Below are 23,591 nucleotides of genomic sequence, written 5' to 3'. Positions count from 1 at the left end.
TGACAATCCTCTCCAGGCTGCGGTCATCCCTGCTGCTTGTGCACCTTTTTCTTCCACACTTTCCCCTTTCACATAACTTTCTATTGATGTGCTTTGATACAGCACTTTGGGAACATCCAACTTCTTTTGCAATTACCTTTTGAGGCTTTCCCTCCTTATGGAGGGTGTCAATGATGGTTTTCTGCACAACTGTCAGGTCAGCAGTCTTTCCCATGATTGTGATTCCTAATGAACCAGACTGAGAGACCATTTAAAGGCTCAGGAACCCTTTGCAGGTGTTATGGATTGATTAGCTGATTGGAGTGGGACACCTGGAGCCTAGACTGTTGAACCTTTTCACAATATTCTAATTTTCTGGGATTGTGGATTTGGGGTTCTCATGAGCTGTACGCCATGATCATCACAATTATAACAAATTAAGACTTGACTTATCTCGCTTTGCATGTAATGCGTCTATCTCATATATCAGTTTCACCTTTTAATTTGCATTACTGAAATTAATGAACTTTTGCACGATATTCTAATTTTTTGAGTTTCACCTGTATCTTTAAAGGTAATAACCAGCACTTTGTATTTTGCCTGGAAACATATCGGCAGCCAGTGTAACTGTTTCAAAACAGGCATCATATGGTCTCTCCGGGTTGCCCCAGAGACCAATCTGGCTGCCGCATTCTGAACTAACTGAAGTTTCTGGACTATGTACAAAGGCAGCCCCACGTAGAGCGCATTGCAATAGTCAAGCCTTGGCTTTGCTCTCCCCGTGGTGTAGGAAGCTGCCTTTTACTGGGTCAGGTCCTTAGTCCGTCTAGCTCAGTATGATCTGCACTGACTGGCAGCAGCCGTCCAGAGTTTTAGACAGGTCTTTCTCAGCCATACTTGGAGTTGCTGCCAGGGACTGAACATGGGACCTTCTGCATGCAGAGCAGGTGCCCTTCCTATGAGCTACAGCCCCATCTCTGAGGAAGCTGCCTTATACTGAGTCCCACCTTTGGTCTGTATAGCTCACTATTGTCTACTCTGACTGGCAGCAACTTTCCAGAGTTTCAGGCAAGTCTTTGCCAACCCTGTGTAGACATGCCGGGCATTGAACCTGAGACCTTCTGCATACAAAGCAGGGACTCTTTCACTGAGTTACAACTGCTTGCCAAGGACACAAGTGTATGAAGCTGCTTTCCACCAAGTCAGGCCCTTAGTCTGACTAGCTCAGTATTGCCTACACTGGCTGGCAGCCGCCCTCCTGGGTTTCAGAGGGCTATTTTCCAGCCCTGTCTGGAGATGCTGCCAGGTTTTGAACCTCGAACCGTTTTCATAGGAACATAGGAAGCTGCCATATGCTGAGCCAGACCATTGGTCTATCTACCTCAGTATTGTCTTCACAGACTGGCAGCCACTTCTCCAAGGTTGCAGGCAGGAATCTCTCTCTGCCCTATCTTGGAGATGCTGCCAGGGAGGGAACGTGGAACCAAGATGCTCTTCCCAGAGCAGCTCCATCCCCTGAGGGGAATATCTTACTGTGCTCACACTTCTAGTCTCCCATTCATATGCAACCGGGGTGGACCCTGCTTAGCTAAGGGGACAAGTCATGCTTGCTACCACAAGACCAGCTTTCCTCTTCATGTAGGGCAGATGCTCCTCTGCTGAGCTACAGCCTTTCCTTTTGGTGGGTGGTTACTTTGTAAAACATCGCCGCCGCCCCCATGAGGGAAGTACCATTTAATGCAGAGGTCCCCCACCTCAGGTCCCTAGATGATGTTGGACTACAGCTCCCATCATCCACACCCACAATAGTGGGGCTGTGATCTAGGCGTTGGGGTAATAAATGATCTTGAAGTTGGGATAACCAGAGGTGGCCAAATGTGCAGATGATACCAAACTATTTAGGGCAGTGAATTCCAAAACAGATTGTGAGGAGCTCCACAAGGATCTCCCCAAACTGGGGAAGTGGGCAACAAAATGGCAAATGTGGTTCAATGTAAGCAAGTGCAAAGTGATGCATGTCGGGGCAAAACCCCACAACATCACATACACACTGATGGGGTCTGAGCTGTGGGTGACTGACCAGAAGAGAGATCTTGGGGTCAGGGTGGACAGTTAGTTGATAGTGTCGACTCAGTGCCCAGCAACTGTGGAAAAAGGCCAGTTCCATGCTTGGGATCATTAGGAAGGGGATTGAAAATAAAAATGCTAATATTATAATGCCCTTATACAGATCTGTGGTGCAGCCACACTGCATGAAGTTCTGGTCACCGTATCTTAAGACAGACATTGTAGAACTGGTGAAGGTGCAGAAGAGGGCAACCAAGATGATCAGGGGCCTGGAGCACCTTCCTTACGATGCAAGGCTACAGCATCTGGGACCTTTTAGTTCTGAAAAAAGACAACTACAATGAGATATGATTGAGGCGTATAAAATTATGCATGCAGTAGGGAGAGTGGAGAAAGAGAGATTTTTCTCCCTCTCTCACAACACTAGAACCAGGGGAGTTCCCCTGAAACTGAAGGCCAGAATATTTAAAGGTAAAGTGTGCCGTCAAGTCGATTTTGACTCCTGGCGCCCACAGAGCCCTGTGGTTTTCTTTTGGTAGAATACAGGAGGGGCTTGATGCCTTTCAGCATCTTCCTAGATCGCTGCTGCCCGATATAGTAGCAGCGGGGATTCGAACTGGCAACCTTCTGCTTATTAGTCAAGCACTTCCCCGCTGCGCCACTTAAGGTGTTCCAGAAAATGTAGGACCAACAAAAGGAGGTACTTTTTCTCACAGCGTATAATTAATCTATGGAATTCTCTGCCTTGGGATGTGGTAAGGGCCACTACTTTGGATGGCTTTTAAAGGTACTTAGACAAATGCACGGAGGACAGGTCTATAAACAGCTACTAGTCCAGTGGCCATAGGCTACCTCCAGCCTCAGAGGCAAGATGCTTCTAAATGCTAGTTGCAGGGGAGCAACAGCAGAAGAGCAGGCATGCCCTCACCTCTTGCCTGTGGGCTTCTCAGAGGCATCCGGTGGGCCACTGTGTGAAACAGGATGTTGGACTAGGTAGTCCTTTGGCCTGATCCAGCAGGGCTGTTCTTGTTTTCTATTGGCTGGGGATGATGGTCCAACAATATCTGTGGACCCAAGGTTGGGAATGCATCTGTGATGCATCTGAATTTAATTCAGATGCATCTGAATTTAATTCAGATGCATCTGAATTTAATGCATCTAACAAACTGGACTCTGGCCCACGATTGCCAATGCTAGAATAAGGTTGTTCGTTTTAGTGCCACAAGATTCTTGGCAGTTTCAGTAAGTGTGGGTTGCTTGTGTGCCCTCCAGGCTGAGATAACTGCTTTTCAGTTGAGCACTTGACAAACCCTTGGTTTTATAATCCAGCTCCTATGTGGCTGTGAATAAGCCACAAAAATACAGAGGCGCAGGATTCAACTTCAGAATTTCAGATTTCTTTTCTCCTCTTCTTGTTCTGTCATTCTTTTCTTTTCTTTTTTTCCCCTGGTGGGCGGGGGAGACACCGAACCCAATCTTCTAGTCCTCAGGGTTTGCAAAAAGATATGCTGTTCACGAAAAACACAACATTAGCGCCTTTGCAAGGACCAGTTTGCTTTTTCACTTGATTGCCTGAGCACTTTCTGTGGTTTTAAAACCTGTGGCCAGACCAGACCGCAAAATTAAATATTAAACATTATGCTGCGCTTTTAAAAGGGTTTCATTCCCCATTAACAAACCTGGACTAGGGAGCTGCTCAAAAGAGTTAGCTCTGGGAGTGGCCGAAAGGACCAGTTACATTCTATAGCCCAGGACAAGCCCACCTATAGTGCAGGTGACTGACCAAGAGAGTGATCTTGGGGTTGTGGTGGACAGCTCATTGAAAGTGTCAACTTAGTGCATGGCGCCTGTGAAAAAATAAAGGGCAGAGTAATTCCATGCTAAGGAAAATAAAACTGCTAATTTTATTTTATTTTATTTTATTTTATTTTATTTTATTTTATTTTATTTTATTTATTTATTTATTTATTACACTTTTATACCACCCCACATTCGTGTCTCCGGGCGGTTCACAATAATAAAACAGTATAATGCCCTTATACAAATCCATGGTGCGGCCACATCTGGAGTACTGCGTACAGCTTTGGTCTCCATATCTTAAGAAGGATATTGTAGAACTGGAAAAAGTACCGAAGAGGGCAGCCAAAATGATCAGGGGCCTGGAGCACCTTCTTTATGAGGCTAAGCTACAGCATCTGGGGCTCTTTATGGAGAGGAGAGCTGGTCTGGTGGTAGCAAGCATGACTTGTCCCCTTAGCTAAGCAGGGTCCACCCTGGTTGCATATGAATGGGAGACTTGATGTGTGAGCGCTGTAAGATATTCCCCTCCGGATAGAGCCGCTCTGGGAAGAGCAGAATGTTTCAAGTTCCCTCCCTGGCTTCTCCAAGATAGGGCTGAGAGAGATTCTTGCCTGCAAACTTGGAGAAGCCGCTGCCAGTCTGTGAAGACAGTACTGAGCTAGATAGACCAATGGTCTGACTCAGTATATGGCAACTTCGTATGTTCCTATGTACCTTGGAAAAGAGGCAACTAAGGGGAGAAAAGTGTATATAATTATACATGGAGTGAGAGGGTGGATAGAGAGAAAGTACATCCTCTTGTTGGTCCTAAATTTCCCAGCCTTCAGTTTCATGGGATGAACCCTGGTTCTAGTGTTATGCAAGAGGGAGAAGAATTTCTCTCTGTCCACCCACTCCACTCCATGCATAATTTTATACATGTATACATGCATAATGAATCCATGCATAATTGTATCCATGCATAATGAATCATGCATAATTGAATCCATGCATAATTGTATCCATGCATAATTGTATCCATGCATAATTGTATCCATGCATGAATCCATACACTTTTTCACACAGCGCATAATTAACCTATGGAATTCTTTGCCATGGGATGTGGTGGTGGCCACCAGCTTGGATGGCTTTAAAAGGGGCTTAGACAGATTCATGGTGGACAGGTCTGTCAGTGGCTACTAGTCTGGTGGCTGTGGGCCATCTCCAGACTCAGAGGCACGATGCCTCTCAATACCAGTTGCAGGGGAGCAACAACAGGAGAAAGGGCATGCACACACTTCTTGCCTGTGGACTCCCCAGAGGCATCTGGTGGGCCATTGTGTGAAACAGGATGCTGGACTAGATGAGTCTTCTTGGGCCTGATCCAGCAGGGCTGTTTTTATGACAAAAAGCGATCCACTTTGCACCCAGTCCCTTTTCTAAACATTCTGTTCTTCACTCTATTGATTTTTCTTTTAAGTAACCAAATGGTTGTCAGCCAAAAAGATCTCATACTAATTGAATAAATGCTTGATGTGCTCAGTAAGGGAGCGCTGAGGTAGATTTTTTGCAAGGATGTATACCTGGTACCCTGCTACGGCTAGGAAGGGGCAGACATGGCTAGGCAGCATGTGAAAAGGATTGTGGGGTGTCAAACATGAGCCAGCAGTGTGATGCAGCTGCTAAAAAGGCAAATGCGATCTTAGGCTGCATTAGCAGAGGCATCATGTCATTTCATGAGAAGGGGGCAGTAAACCCAGCTGTTTAGGCTTGTATAGAGCCACAGAAATCCCTCCAACACAGCTTTTTCAAACCAAGGTAACCCAGATTCTCTACCCTGCTCTTAACTGATATAGGAGGGAAAGAGTCCTGGCCTACCTTCCCCGCCCCCACCGGACGGGTAGTCACATGCTGCCTTTTCACTTGGCAGAATTCTGTGCCGTCCATCCGCCCGTGCCTGGCTACCATAGAGTTCTATGGTCAGAGCAGCTGGCAGGGAGCAGACGTTGCCGTCATGAGGTTTTCCAGGTTTCTGGCAGGGCAGTGCATGCTGGGATGGCAGGGGTGTGTCTGGAGGACCATCCACAGCAAGGTGGGGCTTGCAGCTCCTGATTTTGATGAAGTCTGTTACCAGATCCTCACTCATCCAGGGCTCTTGAGGTAGGATCACTCCTCCCTTTCTACCCACCTGCAGGTGGTTGAGTGAACCACCTGCAGGTGGGTAGAAACAGCAGGTGGTAGGTGGGTGAAAAAACAAGCCTGTTGTTTCACTCTGTTCTGTGCTGGTTATGGATGGAGAGGACTTGTTCTTTCTTGCTCCTGATGGCAGGACAAGAACCAGTGGCTGGAAATGACAAAGAAGCAGATTCAGGCAAGACATTAGGAGGGATTACCTGACAGTAAGAGCTCTTAATGGCACAGTGGGGAAATAACTTGCCTAGGGAGCAAGAAGTTGCTGGTTTGAATCCCCACTGGTATCTTTCGTGGTGTAGTGGCTAGAGTGCTGGACTAGGACCGGGAAGACCCAAGTTCAAATCCCCATTCAGCCAGGATACTTGTTGGGTGACTCTGGGCCAGTCACTTCTCTCTCAGCCTAACCTACTTCACAGGGTTGTTGTGAGGAGAAACTTAAGTATGTAGTACACCACTCTGTGCTCCTTGGAGGAAGAGCGGGATATAAAATGTAAATAATAATATTAATAATAATAAAAATACAAGCTACCTGTAGTCAAAAATTGGTGGGACCATAAAATTGAAAAAGTTGTAGAAAATGAAGATGCAAAAATATTATGGGACTCCCAACTACAAACAGACAAACATCTGCCACACAATACACCAGATATAACTGTAGTCAATAAGAAAGAAAAACAAGTTAAAATAATCGACATAGCAATACTAGGTCATAGCAGAATAGAAGAAGAAAAAATAGAAAAAATAACAAAATACAAAGATCTACAAATTGAAATTGAAAGGCTGTGGCAGAAGAAGACCAAAATAATCCCAGTAGTAATTGTCACCCTGGGTGCAATTCCAAAAGACCTTGAGGAGCACCTCAACACCATAGGGGCCACAGAAATCACCATCAGCCAATTACAAAAGGCAATTTTACTGGGAACCACCTATATTCTGTGATGATATCTATAATAATAACAGCAACAACATTGATAATAAAATTCAGCCATCCCAGGTCCTTGGGAAGGACTCGATGTCTGGATAAAACAAACCAGTCAATAACACCTGTCTGACTTTGTAAACAAACAAAAAATAATGATAATGTTTCCCAGACTATGGGAAAACAGCAATATGCAGCGATACAGGAAGATGCTGAAAGGCATCATCTCATATTGTGTGGGAGGAGGCAATGGTCAACCCCTCCTGTATTCTACCAAAGAAAACCATAGGGCTCTGTGGGCGCCAGGAGTCGACGGCACAACTTTACTTTAACTTTAAGAGCTCTTGCCTTCAAGTCCTGCTTGTGAATTTCCTGAAGGCATCTGAGAGCCACTGGCACAGCTGGGACCAGGATGCTGCACTGGTCCGAATAGACCTTGGATGTGGTCCCGGAGGCCTCTTCTTAAGCTGTGTTTCCCCTGTGAGGTATTAAATACATGTTTTCCCCATATGTAAAACCCGTCATAATCTCAGGCATTCCTTGGACCTTGACAGAAACATTTCTCACACACACACCCTCCGTCCTTACCTTTTTTATAGACAGTGGTTCTATCAATGGATATTTATTTATTTATTATACCGCCTGTTACGTACATCTCTAGGCAGTATACAAAATTTAAAATAATACTTAAAAATCAGCACCGATTAAAATCCATGAAACAATTAAAACAGTAGCATTAAAAAAGAAATAAAAACAGTAGCATAAAACAAATATTAAGACAAATTATTAAAATCAATTCTAATTAAAAGAACAGGTGAGTCTTGGAGATCTTCCTGAAAACAAACAGAGAAGGAGATGCTCTTGTTTCAGCAGGGAGCATATTCCAAAGCCCCAGGACAGCCACAGAGAAAGCCCAGTCCTGGGTCGCCACCGTAACTGGACCTCTCCAGAAGATCGTAACAGGCGGCAAGGTTCATGACAAAGGAGGCACTCTCTTAAGTAGCCTGAGACCCAAGCCGTTAAGGGCTTTATAGGAAATAACCAGCACTTTGTATTTCACCCGGAAACATATTGGGAGCCGGTGCAATTCCCTTAAAACTGGTGTTATGTGGTCCCTTCGAGTTGTCCCAGAGACCAATCTGGCTGCCACATTCTGTACCAATTGTAGGTTCTGGACTACCTACAAAGGCAGCCCCACGTAGAGTGCATTACAGTAGTCAAGCCTGGATGTTACCAGCATATATACCACTGTTTTAAGGTCATACACCTCTAGAAATAGACGTATCTGGCGTATCAGCCGAAGCTGATAAAAAGCACTCCTGGCCACTGCCTCAACCTGAGGAACTAGGGAGAGCTTTGGGTCCAGCAGCACACCCAAGCAACGTATATAAGCCAATATATAAACTATTGGATATAAACCAATCTAGCTAGATGATGATGATGATTGATGATTATTCAGTTTCTATACCGCCCTTCCAAAAATGGCTCAGGGCGGTTTACACAGAGAAACAACAAATAAATAAGATGGCTCCCTGTCCCCAAAGGGCTCACAATCTAAAAAGAAACATAAGACAGACACCAGCAACAGTCACTGGAGGTACTGTGCTGGGGGTGGATAGGGCCAGTTACCCCTATTTATTTATTTATTTATTTATTTATTTATTTATTTGTTTATTTATTTATTTCTACATTTTTTTTTACTGCCCCAAACCTACGTCTCTGGGTGGTTTACAGAATAAAAACAAAAAGTAAAACATTAGTTAAAACAGAAACAAAAAGTTTAAAACATTACAATTTTAAAAATTTTAAACAATATTTTAAAAACAGCATTAAAAGCATTAAAACAATATTAATTAAAAGCCTGCGTGAACAGATGCCTGGGCGAACAGAATTTACAAAATATCAGGTCCACCAGAGGGAAGGGCTATTGCAGTCGTGCCAGATTCCGTAGAAGCCTCTGGTTGGCGGAAAGAGGATGCTGGACTAGATGGGCCGCTGTTCTGATTCTGCAGAGATTCTGCTCTTAAGTTCTAATTCAATACAAAGTGATTTCTTCAGAACAACTGAGACAGGTAGTCAATACAGATGCCCATTAAAAAGCACTGGTAGCTGCTCTGGGGGATAACTCTCCATACCACTTGATGGGGTGATAAAAACAACCAAGGTATCCTGCCGGGAGAGAAACTGTCTGTCTCAGAAATTCTTTGTCTCGGCTCCCTCACCCACGTATACTAAAAATCCAGTAAAGCTTATAAAAGTTATGCCGCATCTCCAGGCACTGGAGAAAAGCAAGTGGAATTTTAGGTGAGCAAAATCACAGGTGGAATTTTATATTAGGGAAGCAATAAGCACATGGTTTTCAAATTGTGTTAAAACAATAGGATGTTATTTATTTATTTATTTATTTATTTAAACATTTTTATATTGCCCAAAACTTACGTCTCTGGGCGGTTTACAACAGGATAAAAACAAAGTAAAACATTTGTTAAGACAAAAATGGGGAGGGGGGAAACACACACTTTACAGCAATTTAAAAATGTTAAAATAATCTTTTAAAACAGCATTAAAACCATTAAAACAACATTAATTAAAAGCCTGGGTGAAGAGATGTGTTAGAGTTGGAAGGGACCCTAGAGGTCTTCTAATCCAACCCGCTGCTCGGGACAGGAATCCGCTGCAGCATCCCTGACAGAGGACTGCCCAGCCCCAGCCTCTGTTTGAAATTCCCAGTAGTGAGCCCACCACTGCATGAGGCAGACTGTTCCACTGTCCAGCAGCTCTTAAAGGTAAAGTGTGCCATCAAGTCGGTGTCGACTCCTGGCGACCACATTGCCCTGTGGTTGTCTTTGGTAGAATACAGGAGGGGTTTACCATTGCCATCTCCCGTGCAGTATGAGATGATGCCTTTCAGCATCTTCCTATATCGCTGCTGCCTGATACAGGTGTTCCCCATAGTCTGGGAAGCATACCAGCGGGGATTCGAACCGGCAACCTCTGGCTTGCTAGTCAGATCATTTCCCCACTGTGCCATTAAGTGGCTCCCAGCAGCGATTTACAGTCAGGAAATTCCTCCTAATGTCTAGCCTGAATCTGTTTCATGTAATTTCACAGAATCATAGAACGCTAGAGTTGGAAGGGTCATTGGGAATCCTCTAGTTCAGATGGCCGCCCAACCTCTTTCTAAAAACCTCCAGCAAAGGAAGGCCCACCCCCTCATGAGGCAAGCTGTTCCACTGTCCAACAACTCAGGAAATTCCTCCTAATGGCTAGCCTGAATCTGCTTTCCTTTTCATTTCTTTTGCTCCTGAGGACTAGAGCCGCTTGGTTCTAGTTCTCAGGAGCAGACAGAGAGCAAATTGGCAACCGTCATCTCTCCCCTTCACTTGAGGGTTATGAAATAAAGAGAGTTTAAATTCAGATGCTGTGCAATCTGTCTGCCCTGGCACGCCACTGCCTTGCTTGAGAAGCTTCTTCCTTCCTGGAAATGTTCCTGTGTGTCCAGCCTGGCTGGGATTAAGCTCTGGCTATTCTTGCAAGGACATTGCCCAGAGCTTGCAAGCTCTTAAACCTCTTTATCACCGCTGTGCCCAATTTGCATGGAGAGCTTCAAGAGACTTAAATTATGGCTGGGAAAGCGGATTGCCGGACGAAAATAGATCTGGGAGTGGGGAAGCTTTCTTATGCTCTTCTTCCCCGGGCATCCATCAAGCACAAGGGACGTCCAGGTGGGCGCAGGCCTCTTCACAATACCAGCAGGATGATACCGATTTGATTTTTTAATTGGAATGGCAGAGAGTCTGCTTTGTAGCCTAAAGAAGCATTAAGGTAATTCCTCCTTTTTAAAAGTAATAAATAAATTCTGATGCCTTGATTTATTTATTTTAAATCTGCAAATATCGTTTAGATGCAAAGTCCCTCGAATGAGAGTCTCCAGAACCACAGCTCTTAAATGAGCCAGCGTGGTGTAGTGGTTAGAGTGCTGGACTAGGACCGGGGAGACCCGAGTTCAAATCCCCATTCAGCCATGAAACTAGCTGGGTGACTCTGGGCCAGTCACTTCTCTCGCAGCCTAACCTACTTCACAGGGTTGTTGTGAAAGAGAAACTCAAGTATGTAGTACACCGCTCTGGGCTCCTTGGAGGAGGAGCGGGATATAAATGTGATAATAATAATAATAATAATAAATGCTGATGATCTGATCTGCTGCCCTTCCTCCCTAAAATCACAGGTGTGTGGAAGGGCAGAGAGTGGTGTGCAGTGGGAGTTTGGGTAACTTGCCTGGGGAGCAAGAAGTTGCCGGTTCAAATCCCTGCTGGTCTGTTTCCCAGACTAGGGGAAACTCCTATATCGGGCAGCAGCGAGACAGGAAGGTGCTGAAAGGCATCATCTCATACTGCACGGGAGATGGCAATGGTAAACCCCTCCTGTATTCTACCAAAGAAAACCACAGGGCTCTGTGGGTGCCGGGAGTCGACACCGACTCAATGGCACAACTTTACCTTTTCCTTTCCCCAGCACTAAGAGGATAGGCCGGTACCTCAGTGATAGATCGCCTGCTTTGCATGCAGAAGGTTCCAGATTCAGTCTCTGGCAGCATCTCCAGGTAGGGCTGGGAAAGACCTATCCGAAACCCTGGAGAACTGCTGCCAGCCAGTGCAGGCAATACCGAGCTTAACAAACAGAGAATCAGACTCAGTAGGTGGCAGCTTCATATTTCTGTTTATGAGGAAGACCCATAACTCAGTGGTGGAGACTCTGCTTAACACGCAGAAGGTCCCAGTTTCAGTCCCTGGGAGAGACTTTGGAGAAGCTGCTGCCAGTCAGTACAGACTGACTTGGAAACTTTGGAGAACTGCTGCCAGTCAGTGCAGACAATACTGAGCTAGATGGACCAACGGTCTGACTTGCTGTAAGGCAGCTTCCTATTTTCTTAAGAACGTCTAAATAATCATTCGGTCAGAGGTCTTTTCCAGCAGTCTTTGAGCCATGCTGGTAGTGCACGCCCCACATCTTAATATCAAAGGAAGGACACTCTGCACATGCTCAGAGACACTCTTGTAGGTCACCTCATGTCCCAGGGCCTCCGGTTTCTAAAGTGTTTGCAGCTTCTGCCTGTTTGAAAACCCTTCCCTCTGATGCGGTCTGGTTGTTGATATGCTGAGCGAGTGAGGTGAAGCGCTCTGCATGTTTTCAGAGGCACTCTTGTCCTTGAAGTTCCATTGCAGGTTTCAAAACTCAGAGCTCTGCAACGCAAAGATCTGAACCAAAGTTTAGCTGCAGTCAGAAAGTTTAGCCTCACCAAACTGTCCCTCCTTTATAATCTTGTCTGCTTTCCACAGAGCTTGCCACATGCAGCTGATGGGGCAAGATACGGGGGGGGGGGGGTGGGGTGTGTCTCACAGCTGTGTCTGGTTAACTGCAGAGTGTCAGGATATAGGAGGACTCACTTTGGTACAGGCGTCTGCCCTAGGAAAGGCCTCCACACTGAGATATTGCACACTATTCTAGCGATGATCCTTCTGTCCCTACTGGGTATGTTGTATAGTTAGGTTCTGGCTTTTCTTTTCTTTTCTTTTAAATTAACAGTTTATTTAAGGTTTTCAGCAGTTTTACAGTTAAATTCCCCTTACTCCCTCCCATTCCTTACTCTCCTCCAGTTGCTGTTCTCTGCTCAAAGAACTAAATAAATGTTTAAAAGAAGGGGGGAAAGGGGAGGGAGATGGGTCCACACTGGATTACTCAGTATATAATTCCACAAAGCTATGCCAGATTGTTAAGAGCCTGTCTTCTTTCTGCTGCTTACCATATAATTATTTTTCATGAGCAGCTGACTTTGAAAGATCAGTACATACTCATTTTTAAAACACTGCAATGCCGTTTCTGCGGCACTTATTTATTATTTTATTTATTATTTTATTTACATATTTTTATATCGCCCAAAACTTACGCCTCTGGGCTTGGTGAAGACAGACCGCCGGGCAGGGTTCCACAGGTTGCGGCCTTCAGATTTTGAATCTTGAATCCGTTCAGTCAGTGTGGACGCTGAGGAGGAAATATGCTGTCCTCCCTCCTGGATTCTTCCCCTTGCCCTCACTGGCCCTCCATCAATTGTACTTCTCAGCCTTTTTTGTCACATTCAGGACAACCACGTGGTATAGCCCTAATGGGGCTGGATCAGTCCAGGATGCAAGTTTAAAGGATGGATGGATGGATTGCTTGTTTATTTATTTAACAAATTTCTATACTACCCAAAATTTGCGTGCCTAGAAATTCCTATTCCACCCCAAACTCGCATGTCTGGGTGGTTTACAATAAAAAATACAATTAAAACAAAATCAAAGCATTAAAACAATTTAAAATTTAAAACATGTTAAAAGTGTTAACTATTAAAACTGTAAATCTAATTAAAAGCCTGGGTGTCTTGACTGACCTTTTAAAAGTTGTCATAGACGGGGAGGCTCTTATTTCAATAGGGAGCACATTCCAAAACCTATGGGCAGCAATGGAGAAGGCCCGTCCCTGAGTATTATTATTATTATTATTATTATTATTATTATTATTATTATTATTATTTTATTACATTTATAGCCCGCTCTTCTTCCAAGGAGCCCAGAGCGGTGTACTACATACTTAAGTTTCTCCTCACAACAACCCTGTGAAGTAGGCTAGGCTGAGAGAGACGTGACTGGCCCAGAGTCACCCAGCAAGTATCCTGGCTGAATGGGGATTTGAACTCAGGTCTCCCTGGTCCTAGTCCAGCACTCTAACCTCTACACCACGCTGACTCCTAGTACTCCTTCTGAGTAGCCACCAGAAGGCAAGTGGATCTGTAGACGAACCTCTCCGGATGATCTTAATAGGTGATGGGGGTCATGGCGAAGATGTTCTCTTGCATACCCAGGGCCTAAACCATTTAGGGCTTTATAGGTTATAACCAACACCTTGTATTCTGCCCGTAAACTTATCGACAGCCAGTGTAGATCTTTCAATGCAGGAGTGATATGATCTCTCCAAGATGACCCAGAGACCAGTCTGGCTGCCGCATTCTGAACCAACTGCAGTTTCCGGACTACGAGCAAAAGCAGCCCCACTTAGAGTAATTATAGTAATCCAGCCTAGAGGTTACCAGCATACATACCACTGTTCTGAGGTCATTTATCTCAAGAAACAAATGCTTTAGATGCTGTCTTGTCTTCAGAGCTTCCCCCTTTGATAAGATGGTTGGGAGAAGGGGTCTGGTGTAGGTTTGGATGATATTCCTAATGTTGAGCCTGAATCTGCTTCCTCTTAATTACAACCCGTTGATTCTAGCCCTCAGGAGCAATGTAACACCCAGTCAAAAACGGTGTTCTGCCTGGTTTGGGGAGCTGCGTGTGCTCCCAATTTTTGATTGTGTAGGAGAGAAACCTGGGTAGAAGTGATTGTGTGGAAGCAAGGTAGAAGGAAAAGCTGGGTAGCCTTTCCTTCTGCCTTTCCACAGAAATGGAAAAGATTCCATGGGAAAATAAAGTATGGGAAGGTTTTCCAGACAATTTTTCATTTTGGGCAATGAGATTTTCCAAAAGAAGCCATTTTAGGATTTTCGCTGAGGAATTTAGTTAGGATGTCAGCCATTATGTTTACTGCATGTGTATAGGAACACCTGCCATCTACTGAGTCAGACCATTGGCCCATCTAACTCAGTATTGTCTGCTCTGACTGGCAGCAGCTCTCCAAAGTTTCTTCCCCTGCCCTACTTGGAGATGCCACCAGGGATTGAACCTGGAAGCTTCTGCAAGCAAAACAGATGCTCTGCCACTGAGCTACGGCCCCCTCCCATTCCCGCTCTGTACTCTGCATTTGAAGGGACCTGCAACCAGATTCACTTTCAAAGTGAACCCGGACCAGGTACAGCACTGGGTACCAGTAAGATTAGAGAGCTTTGCCCTGACTTTTGTGAATTTCCCTGGAGGAAGGAGGGGAAAGGGAAGGAAAATATCTATTGAACTCTAAAACTGCTAGTAGGTGAGGCCTGCCGTTGGCCAGGCAAAGTCATTATTCATAGATTACACTTATAGGCCAGTTCAAGAAATTAAATATATGTAATAGAAAGTTTTATTAATGTCCTGGGAAAAGAGAAGTAAAAGAGTTTGAAATTTGTAGGATTTCAACTTCCAACAACCACCACCACAAATATTTATATACCGCTTTTTAACAAAGAGAAATAATACATAAATAACTTCAGACATTCATTTCTTGACTAATTTCTGAATATGGTAAATTTGAATCAGAGAAGGATCTTCTGCTTCTCTTGGGACTTACTGGATGTGCTGATGGCCACTAGCTTGGATGGCTTTAAAAGGGGCTTAGACAAATTCATGGAAGACAGCTCTATTGACGGCTACTAGTCTGGTGGCTATAGGCTGCCTCCAGCCTCAGAGGCACGATGCCTCTCAATACTAATTGTAGGGAAGCAACAGTTGGGCTACATCTCCCATAATCCCTGTCTGTTGACCATTGTGGCTGGGGATGATGGGAGTTGTAGTCCAACCAGGGTTGGAGGGCCAAATTTTTGAGCCCTGCATTTAAGGGCTATGAATGCTGGCTATGCACCTAAACTGCAGTGGTGGAATATTCTTGGAAATGTGCATGTGATTTTGGGCTCATTGCTCAGATTCCGGATTCTGGGAGCATGCTAAGCTTGCCTGAAAAGCTGGAGGGAGTGAGTGGGAGACAGGAAGCTGTGTCTTGTGAAACTGGAAGGCGTTTTTGCACATAGCTTCCTTCGCAGCTGGGCTTGAGGCTTGGATCTTGCTTTCTTGTGAAACAGTTCTGCTAACCACTCCTTCCTTTCTGTTTCTTGAGAATCCCCATGATTCTGAAAAACTGTTGCACGCTTTCTGAACATTTGCTCTCTCTCATTTGGGTTGCCAACATTTTTGCTGGCTCCTGCTCCACTGCCCTAAACACAAATTTGACCTGCAGGTATGAGCAGGTGATGGTGTTCATCTCTATGCAGAGAAAAGCTTCATCTACTGGCTTATATGGAGCAAACAGCTTTAAAGGCACAGGAGCAGATAAGGGTGGAATTTTCTGGTCAGTTGGCAGCTCTAATTTCTCAGCCAGTTGTCTGCTGGTGGTGGCGGCGGCGGCAGGGGGGGTTGGTTGTGGGAGGCCTGGAATGGTGGATCCAGGGTGGACCCAGCTTAGAAGTCAAAATGGAAGTGATGCTTTTTGATCACTTCCTGTGGTGTCCTATCCAGTTATCTTTTGCAGTTTCATTGTTTGGGCATTTGTCCCAAGGGGGACCTTGTAGAGAGTGTGGAGAAGGAATCAGAAAGGAGAAGGAGGTAATGGAGTTCTTGCTGAATAAACCTTTGGTTAAATCCACATAGGATCTCCTTGTGTGTATGAGGGAAGCCGCTATAAAACATCTCCCAGGTATGTAGCACTGCTATAGAGAAAGCAAATTATGCGTGCTTGCAAGTGCCTTGGAGGTATTTGCCAGTCCCTTGTTGGAAATGGGATGTGGGATTCAGGACATAAGGAAAGCCCCTATCTAGTCCAGCATCCTGTTTCCCACCATGGCCCACCAGATGGCTCTTGGGAAGCCCACTGGCAAGAGATAAAGGCATACCCTCTCTCTTGTTTATTTGTTTGTTTGTTTGTTTATTTGATTTTTATACCGCCCTTCCAAAATTCCTCAGGGCGGTTTACAATTAAAACAAACCATTAAAACAGTAAAGAGCTAAAACAAAAATTAATATAACAACAATTAACAATTTAAACACATTTTAAAACAAGAATTAAACAATCACGATAATTAAAAACCCTGAAACCGGGTTAAAATATTAAAACCAATTAAAAAACCCTGGAAAGCCAGGCCAAACAGATACGTTTTAAGGGCTCTCCTGAAGGCTAACAGAGAATTCAGATTACAGATTTCTGCCGGGAGTGCATTCCACAGCCCCGGAGCAGCTACAGAGAAGGCCCGCCTCTGAGTCGTCACTAGACGAGCTGGTGGTAACTGGAGATGAACCTCCTCAGATGACCTCAATGTGTGGCGGGGATCACGCAGAAGAAGGCGCTCTCTGAGGTAACTCAGGCCTAAGCTGTTCAGGGCTTTAAAGGTAATAACCAGCACTTTTTATTTTGCCCGGAAACATATTGGCAGCCAGTGCAATTGTTTCAAAACAGGCGTAATATGGTCTCTCCGGGTTACCCCAGAGAAGAGACCAATCTGGCTGCCGCATTCTGAACTAATTAAAGTTTCCGAACTACATACAAAGGCAGCCCCACATAGAGCGCATTGCAATAGTCAAGCCGGGAGGTTACCAGCTGGTACACCACTGTTTTGAGGTCATCCCCTTCAAGGAATGGGCGCAGCTGTTGAATCAGCCGGAGCTGATAGAAAGTACTCCTGGCTATGGCCTCCACCTGAGATACCAGGTTGAGGCCTGGGTCCAGGAGTACTCCCTTGTTGTTGCTCCCCTGCAAATGGGATTCAGAAGCATCCTTCCTCTGAGCCTGGAAGTAGCTGGTAGCCATCAGGACTGGTGGCCATTGATAGACCTGTCCTCCATAAATTTCTCTGTGCCTCTTTTGAAGCCATCCAAGCCAGTGGCCATCCCCACATCCCGTGGCAGAGAATTCCATAGATCAATCAACCAATCATCTTTATTACGGTGCAAGACCAGCATAAAACAATATAGCGCGAATCCATAGCAAATTATGAAATAATAGTCATATTAGTTTAAAATTACTACACTAATATTATGAAGAATACTGTAAGATTACTCACTAAAACAGAGAAAACAGAGGCAAAACTGTAAAATCGCTAAAATTATAGTCATAGTTATAAGCATCTATGTTTAAAAGGATAAGGACATAAAATATGTATAAAATGAAGTGGTTAAAATAAGATATGTAAAATAGGATAACGGACTGAGCGGGCAAGCAAAATAGCCAGTTGTTGAAAGCAATACAAGGCTGATACATGGTTATGGAGCGGGAGTCAGGGCCTGGCGGATCTTACACGCTGCTGCGCAGAATTTGGCAGTGTTACACGTGAAGGCCCGGTCTTTGTCTGATAGCAACATCCAAGTGTAGGCTTGGCATGGACGACCAGGGTACTTGAGGAGTAGGGGAGGAATAAGCTTGGCGCAACTGTCTCTACAGAAGGGGCAAGAGAGGAGTACATGCTCTGTGGTTTCAACCTCCCCAGCTTCACAGGGGCAAAGCCTCTCCGCGGTTCGAATCTTTCTGTATTTGCCTTCTAAACCAGCAGAGGGGAGGACATGACAACGGGCAAGGGTGAAGGCCCCTCTGTAGCTTGGGATTTCCAACTGTGACAAGTATACAGCGGGAGAGGCAGAATATCTAAGTCCTTCCAAGGACAGGAAGCTCGAAGCCCTGTCTAGGTCGGCCTGGTGCTCAGTGTCCAGAATCCTCTGTTTGATGGCCGATTTCACCTTGTCACAGCCCATAGCAAGTAGGAGAAGAGGGGGGAAACCCAGTAGCGCCACTTTAGGCCAGACAGAACATTTCCAGGAGGATTGAAAATTGTCCCACTGGGTCAAAGTGGCCAGGCCCCGAGGGCTGAGGGACAGTTTAAGCCAGAGGGGATGGATGGTTATCCACACTCTGGCCTCAACCCTTATCGTACCAATTTCCAGATGCTGGATAACATTAGAGACACAGCAGGGCACTTGTAGGGCCGCTCTTAGAAATTTGGACTGGACTCGTTCTAGTGAGGCAAAATTGGAGGGGGGGGTCTCGGGACGAGGGGGGCACCATAGAGTATTTGCACCAGTTACTTGGCCTCAAATAATTCGAGCACTGCAGGGACATATTGGCCACCTCTAGTCCATAGGAACTTCAAGATGGTGGTTGAGCTCCTCTGCACAGTAAGGGCGATGTGATCGCAGTGAGCCTTTCTTGAGCCAGAGGCGTGGAGGACCAAGTATGTAAAACAAGCAATCTGCTCAACTCTGTGGCCATCAATACTCTAGGAGTGGATCTTGAGTCTTCTAGTGAAGGCCACAACTTTAGTTAGGGAGCAAGTTCCTGGAAATGGCGATATAATAATTCATTTATCACATGAAATAAATAAATGATCGGTGGTACTTGTTTTGGAGCCGGATAGATAGGTGAATTCCCCTGGGTGGTCGCCTACAAATGAGCCATCGTGTTTCCCCCAAAATAAGACAGTGTCTTATATTAATTTTAGCCCCCAAAAATGCACTAGGGCAATTAGCGGTACATCAGAAATTACTGCTAGGTCTTACTTTCGAGGTAGGTCTTACTCAGGGTAGGTTAAGTCTAACGTTCGTTTGTGCTAGGCAAAGACCCACATAGTTTGATCTCAGGTCCTTTGAAGAGCGGGTAAGGGGTAGGAGCTCGGTCTCTGAGGAAGGGGTGGGGAGCTGATGTCGAGAGAATAGGGTATAGTCATCAGGCCCCAACCGAGCGTTAAAGTTGCCCAACACCACCAGCAATTCAGGATTGGCCAAAAGAAGGTCATCTGTACAGTGTTCAAGTTCAGCCCATATAGAGATGATTTCGGGTTTCCGCTGCAGTGGTGGGAGATACGTGCTGATTATTAATCACGAGCTAGGACCAAAGTGGATTAGAATAGCCATAGCATATTGTTTGAGGGAGGTAAGGGGTGTTGCTAATACCCACAGGATGGTGGAGACTAATATTGCCAGTCCTCCTTTGAGCCTCCCATAACCTGTCTCAGGTAATGCCCCCACTGAGAATGAGTGGTAGCCATTGAGCGTAACGTCATCCACTGTCCAGGTTTCCTGCATCAGAATAATATCGAATTGGGAGAGAAAGTTGTTGGCATCTGCATCTCGGGAACGGTGCCACCCTGCCAAATTACATGTCATGACCTTGATCTTATGCTAGTCTGAGGGATGTCATGAGGTTGATGTGGGAACAGTGTACTGGGCAGGATTCATGAATTTATCTAAGCTGTTCTTAAAGCCATCCAGACTGGTGGCTGTCACCACATCTTGTGGCAGAGAATTCCATAGGTTAAAGGGCATCATAATATTAGCATTTTTATTTTCAATCCCCTTCCTAATTATTCCTAGCATGGAATTTGTCTTTTTCACAGCGGCTGCATACCATGTTGACATTTTTAGAGAGCAGTCTACCACAACTCCAAGATCCCTCTCCTGGGGTCTTGGTGAACAGCTCTTTGAAAATGTTGACAAAAATAAATAAATAAATAAATAAATAACTTTATTTGTTGGCCGACCTATAAGAATTGTTCTCTGGGTGTCTCACAAAGCAGAACAATAAACAACAACTGAATAAAACATACAATTAAATTAAATATCAGCTTAGCATTAGGTATGCCCAAATAGAACCTCCAGGTTCCAAGGCAGTCTACCTCTGAATAACCAAATCCTAGGGACAAACAATAAGGGAATCACGTTCATGTTATGAACTTCCTGAAGTCATATGGCTGGAAAGGAGATGGGGGACTAGATCATTCCTTCACTCGCTCCAGAAGGGATCTTAAGGGTGTGGAGCTAAATTTCACAACTTGGTCTGAAGTCACCTTTGGCTGCAGGGCCTCTAGGCTGAATGTTTGTCCCCAGACCTGTTTTGTTTGTTTGTTTTAATTGGCTTTCTTCGTTCAAAGTGAAGTGGGGTTAAACAGGAAAGCAACGGGGTTGCAGTTGCCACAAACGCCAAGACCAGAAGAATGTTCACTACGTCTGGGTCTGGAACGCCTGGAGTTCTAGGCACTGTGTTAGATGAGAAAAGGTTTCCGATTCCACCACAGCAAGCTGGCAAGACATGAGAGAGACACCAGGTGCATTATTCATACTCTCAGCTTTTGGCAGAGTAACTATTCCCCAGAACACATTTCAGGGTCCTGGAAGTCCTGGGTTCTCATCCTAAAGGCTGTGTAGCTAGAACTTGCTCTGTCTTCTACCCTTAGTAAATTGGGGTTAAACTGGACATTCGTGGGAAGCCATTGTTAAAAAGCATGTTTCCAACCTGAAAGCATCTCTCTGTTGTCCTTCTTCACAAAACACACAGACAAAAGAGCAGCCCAGGAATGCCCCATCCTGTTTGGGACTGGGGCACACAGGGAGGGAGAAGTGAACTCTTTTCCCAGCACCAAATGCTCACTGAGAATGTATTGCCCATCAGCGTACACCAGGGCTGCACAACTCAAATGCCCTGGGGGGCCAGAACCATCCACAACTTGGCGTGCAGGGGCCGAGGTAAATTTTTAGCACATTATTACATTAAAATTAAAAATATTATTAGTTTGTTGTGGATCTATTCCCCCTGCCAATGGACCCATAGTTTCAACCAAGGAGAGTGGCCAGAGATTAGGTCCTGTCCCTGTTCAATGAGTGGGGCCCCTAGAGTGCATGCCAGCCCCACACAAATGCTAAGTCCTCTCCTCTCCCTAAACAGTTGTTGCTTTCAGGCTGCAATGCTAGGTATGCTTACATGGGAGTCAGCCTCACTGGGCACACCAATGGAGCATATTTCTGAGAAAGCATGCACAGGATGCCACTGTAAAGCAGTTTCCAGCTCCTGTATTGCTGCAGGATACCTGTGGGCCAGTAAAATAGTCACTGTGGGCCAAATCCAGCCCCCGGGCCTAATGTTGTGCGGGGCTGGTGTAGACAATACTGAGCTTGGCGGTCCAGTGGTCTGACTTGGTGTAAAGGCAGCTTCATACAGGGATCAGAACATAAGAACAGCCCTGCTGGATCAGGCCCAAGGAGGCCCATCTAGTCCAGCATCCTGTTTCACACAGTGGCCCACCAGATGCCTCTGGAAGCCACAGGCAGGAGTTGAGGGCATGCCCTCTCTCCTGCTGTTACTCCCCTGCAACTGGTACTTAGAGGCATCCTGCCTTCGAGGCTGTAGGTGGCCTATAGCCCTCCGACTAGTAGCCGATGATAGACCTCTCCTCCATGAAGTGATCCAAACCCCTCTTAAAGCCATCCAGGTTGTTGGCTGTCACCACATCTCGTGGCAAAGAATTCCACAAGTGGATTATGGGTTGGGTGAAAAAGTACTTCCGTTTGCTGGTTCTAGATTTCCTGGCAATCAATTCCATGGGGTGACCTCTGGTTCTAGTGTGATGTGAGAGGGAGAAGAATTTCTCACTCTCCACTTTCTCCACGCCAGACATGATTTTATGTAGACCTCTATCATGGCTCCCCGCGGGGCCATAGCTCAGCGTTAGGGCGCCTGCTTTGCATGCAAAAGATCCAAGGTTCAGTCCCTGGGAAATTCCCTTCTTTGCAATCCTGACTGAAGGGGCTTGACTCAGCATAAAGAAGCTTTTTGTGCATCCTCCCTTCGGTTTGCAACCCTCAGCTTTTTGCAGGACCTCCAAGTCAGATTGGTGCTGAACGTGCTTTGGGTCCCATATCCGAGCCCAGTGCAAGAGAGGCTTCTGGGAAGAATCGCCACCCCCACCCCACCCTCCGCTGCTGGGATTCAAAGGCACTCTGCATCCTGTGCATCATAATGAGGGCTGACCTTTAACGGAGCCAAGCAGAGTGGCAGAGTCCACCAAAACGGCAGGCAAAAAGATGTGTTGCCTCCTCATGGCCCCATCTCTATAGCAACAGTGTCTCTGGGATTTCCCTGGAAACCGTGCTGAGAAGAAGTTTGCTGTGTTGTTTGATTCAGTGTCTTTTAAAAGGGAGTAAATGATATTAGAATGGCGATTAGCATTTATATCCAGCATTGCATATAAACAATTCCCCAGTACGGTGGAACATAGGAAGCTGCCTTTTACTGAGTCAGGCGCTTGGTCCGTCTAGCTCAGTATTGCCTTCCCAGACTGGCAGCAGCTTCTCCAAGGTTGCAGGCAGGAATCTCTCTCAGCCCTATCTTGGAGATGCTGCCAGGGAGGGAACTTGGAACCTTCTGCTCTTCCCCTTCTGCCCCATCCCCTAAGGGGAGTATCTTACAGTGCTCACACATGTCTCATTCAAATGCAAACCAGGGTGAGCCCTGCTTAGCAAAGGGGACCATTCATGCTGGCTACCACAAGACCAGCTCTCCTCCCACACTCTGCCGTTGAAAGAGAGAAGTTTGGCTAAGGACTAAAGGATGGCTTCTTGCTGTACACAGATCGTACGTGTGTTGAACAGGACATGTGGATAGGTTTACAGCTACCACTGTAACTGGAAACATTTGATAGGTCTGTGCACACACATCAGTAAGCTAAGAACTTGGTATCACTGCTGTTGGATGCCTTCGGGCCCTTTCCCTCAACTACTGGCTAAGTTGCGGTGAGATCATGGGATGTTTGTGATCTTTCTGACCGTTGGCAGGGAGGGAGTGTCCTTAAGGGAACATTGGCAGAGGATGGCACTCTTGTGAGAAAAGCCGGGCTTTTAGGCCATGGTCACGAAGTGGGACCTCCAGGCTCCAAGGCAGTCTACCACCGCATACCAGTTGCAGCGATCACAGACAGTGGAGGGTGCAGGCTGGATGGGTTTTGGGCCCAATCCAGTTGGGTCCCAGCTTTGCTTGTACTCTGCAGGCCAGCCTAGGCTGTGCTTCTGCAGCACTCTCGTCCTCCCAGACAGTGTGAGCACAGAGCTTGCCAGCCACAGCCGGGAAGACAAGGCTAGAATTTATAGTGCCAAGGGAAAGAAAAGGGGATTTGGCT

At 45.7% G+C, this 23,591-nt stretch overlaps 1 protein-coding gene across 3 annotated transcripts in view; it reads left to right on the top strand.

Annotated features, from left to right (window-relative positions):
- LOC128346476 (ceramide synthase 4-like) overlaps positions 1–23,591 on the top strand; it is a 115,338-nt gene that overhangs the window by 15,611 nt on the left and 76,136 nt on the right. Inside the window, exon 1 of one of the 3 annotated variants that reach the window (XM_053299854.1) lies at positions 10,582–10,762. The exons of the other annotated variants lie outside the window; for them this stretch is intronic. The gene's annotated coding sequence lies outside the window, so the exon portion shown is untranslated. Of the gene's footprint in view, positions 1–10,581; positions 10,763–23,591 lie in introns of those variants that run through there. 3 annotated transcript variants of the gene reach the window in all.

Source organism: Hemicordylus capensis, chromosome 2, assembly GCF_027244095.1.
Source record: "Hemicordylus capensis ecotype Gifberg chromosome 2, rHemCap1.1.pri, whole genome shotgun sequence".
Taxonomy (NCBI): Eukaryota; Metazoa; Chordata; class Lepidosauria; order Squamata; family Cordylidae; genus Hemicordylus; species Hemicordylus capensis.
This window is presented reverse-complemented; position numbering and strand designations above follow the sequence as displayed.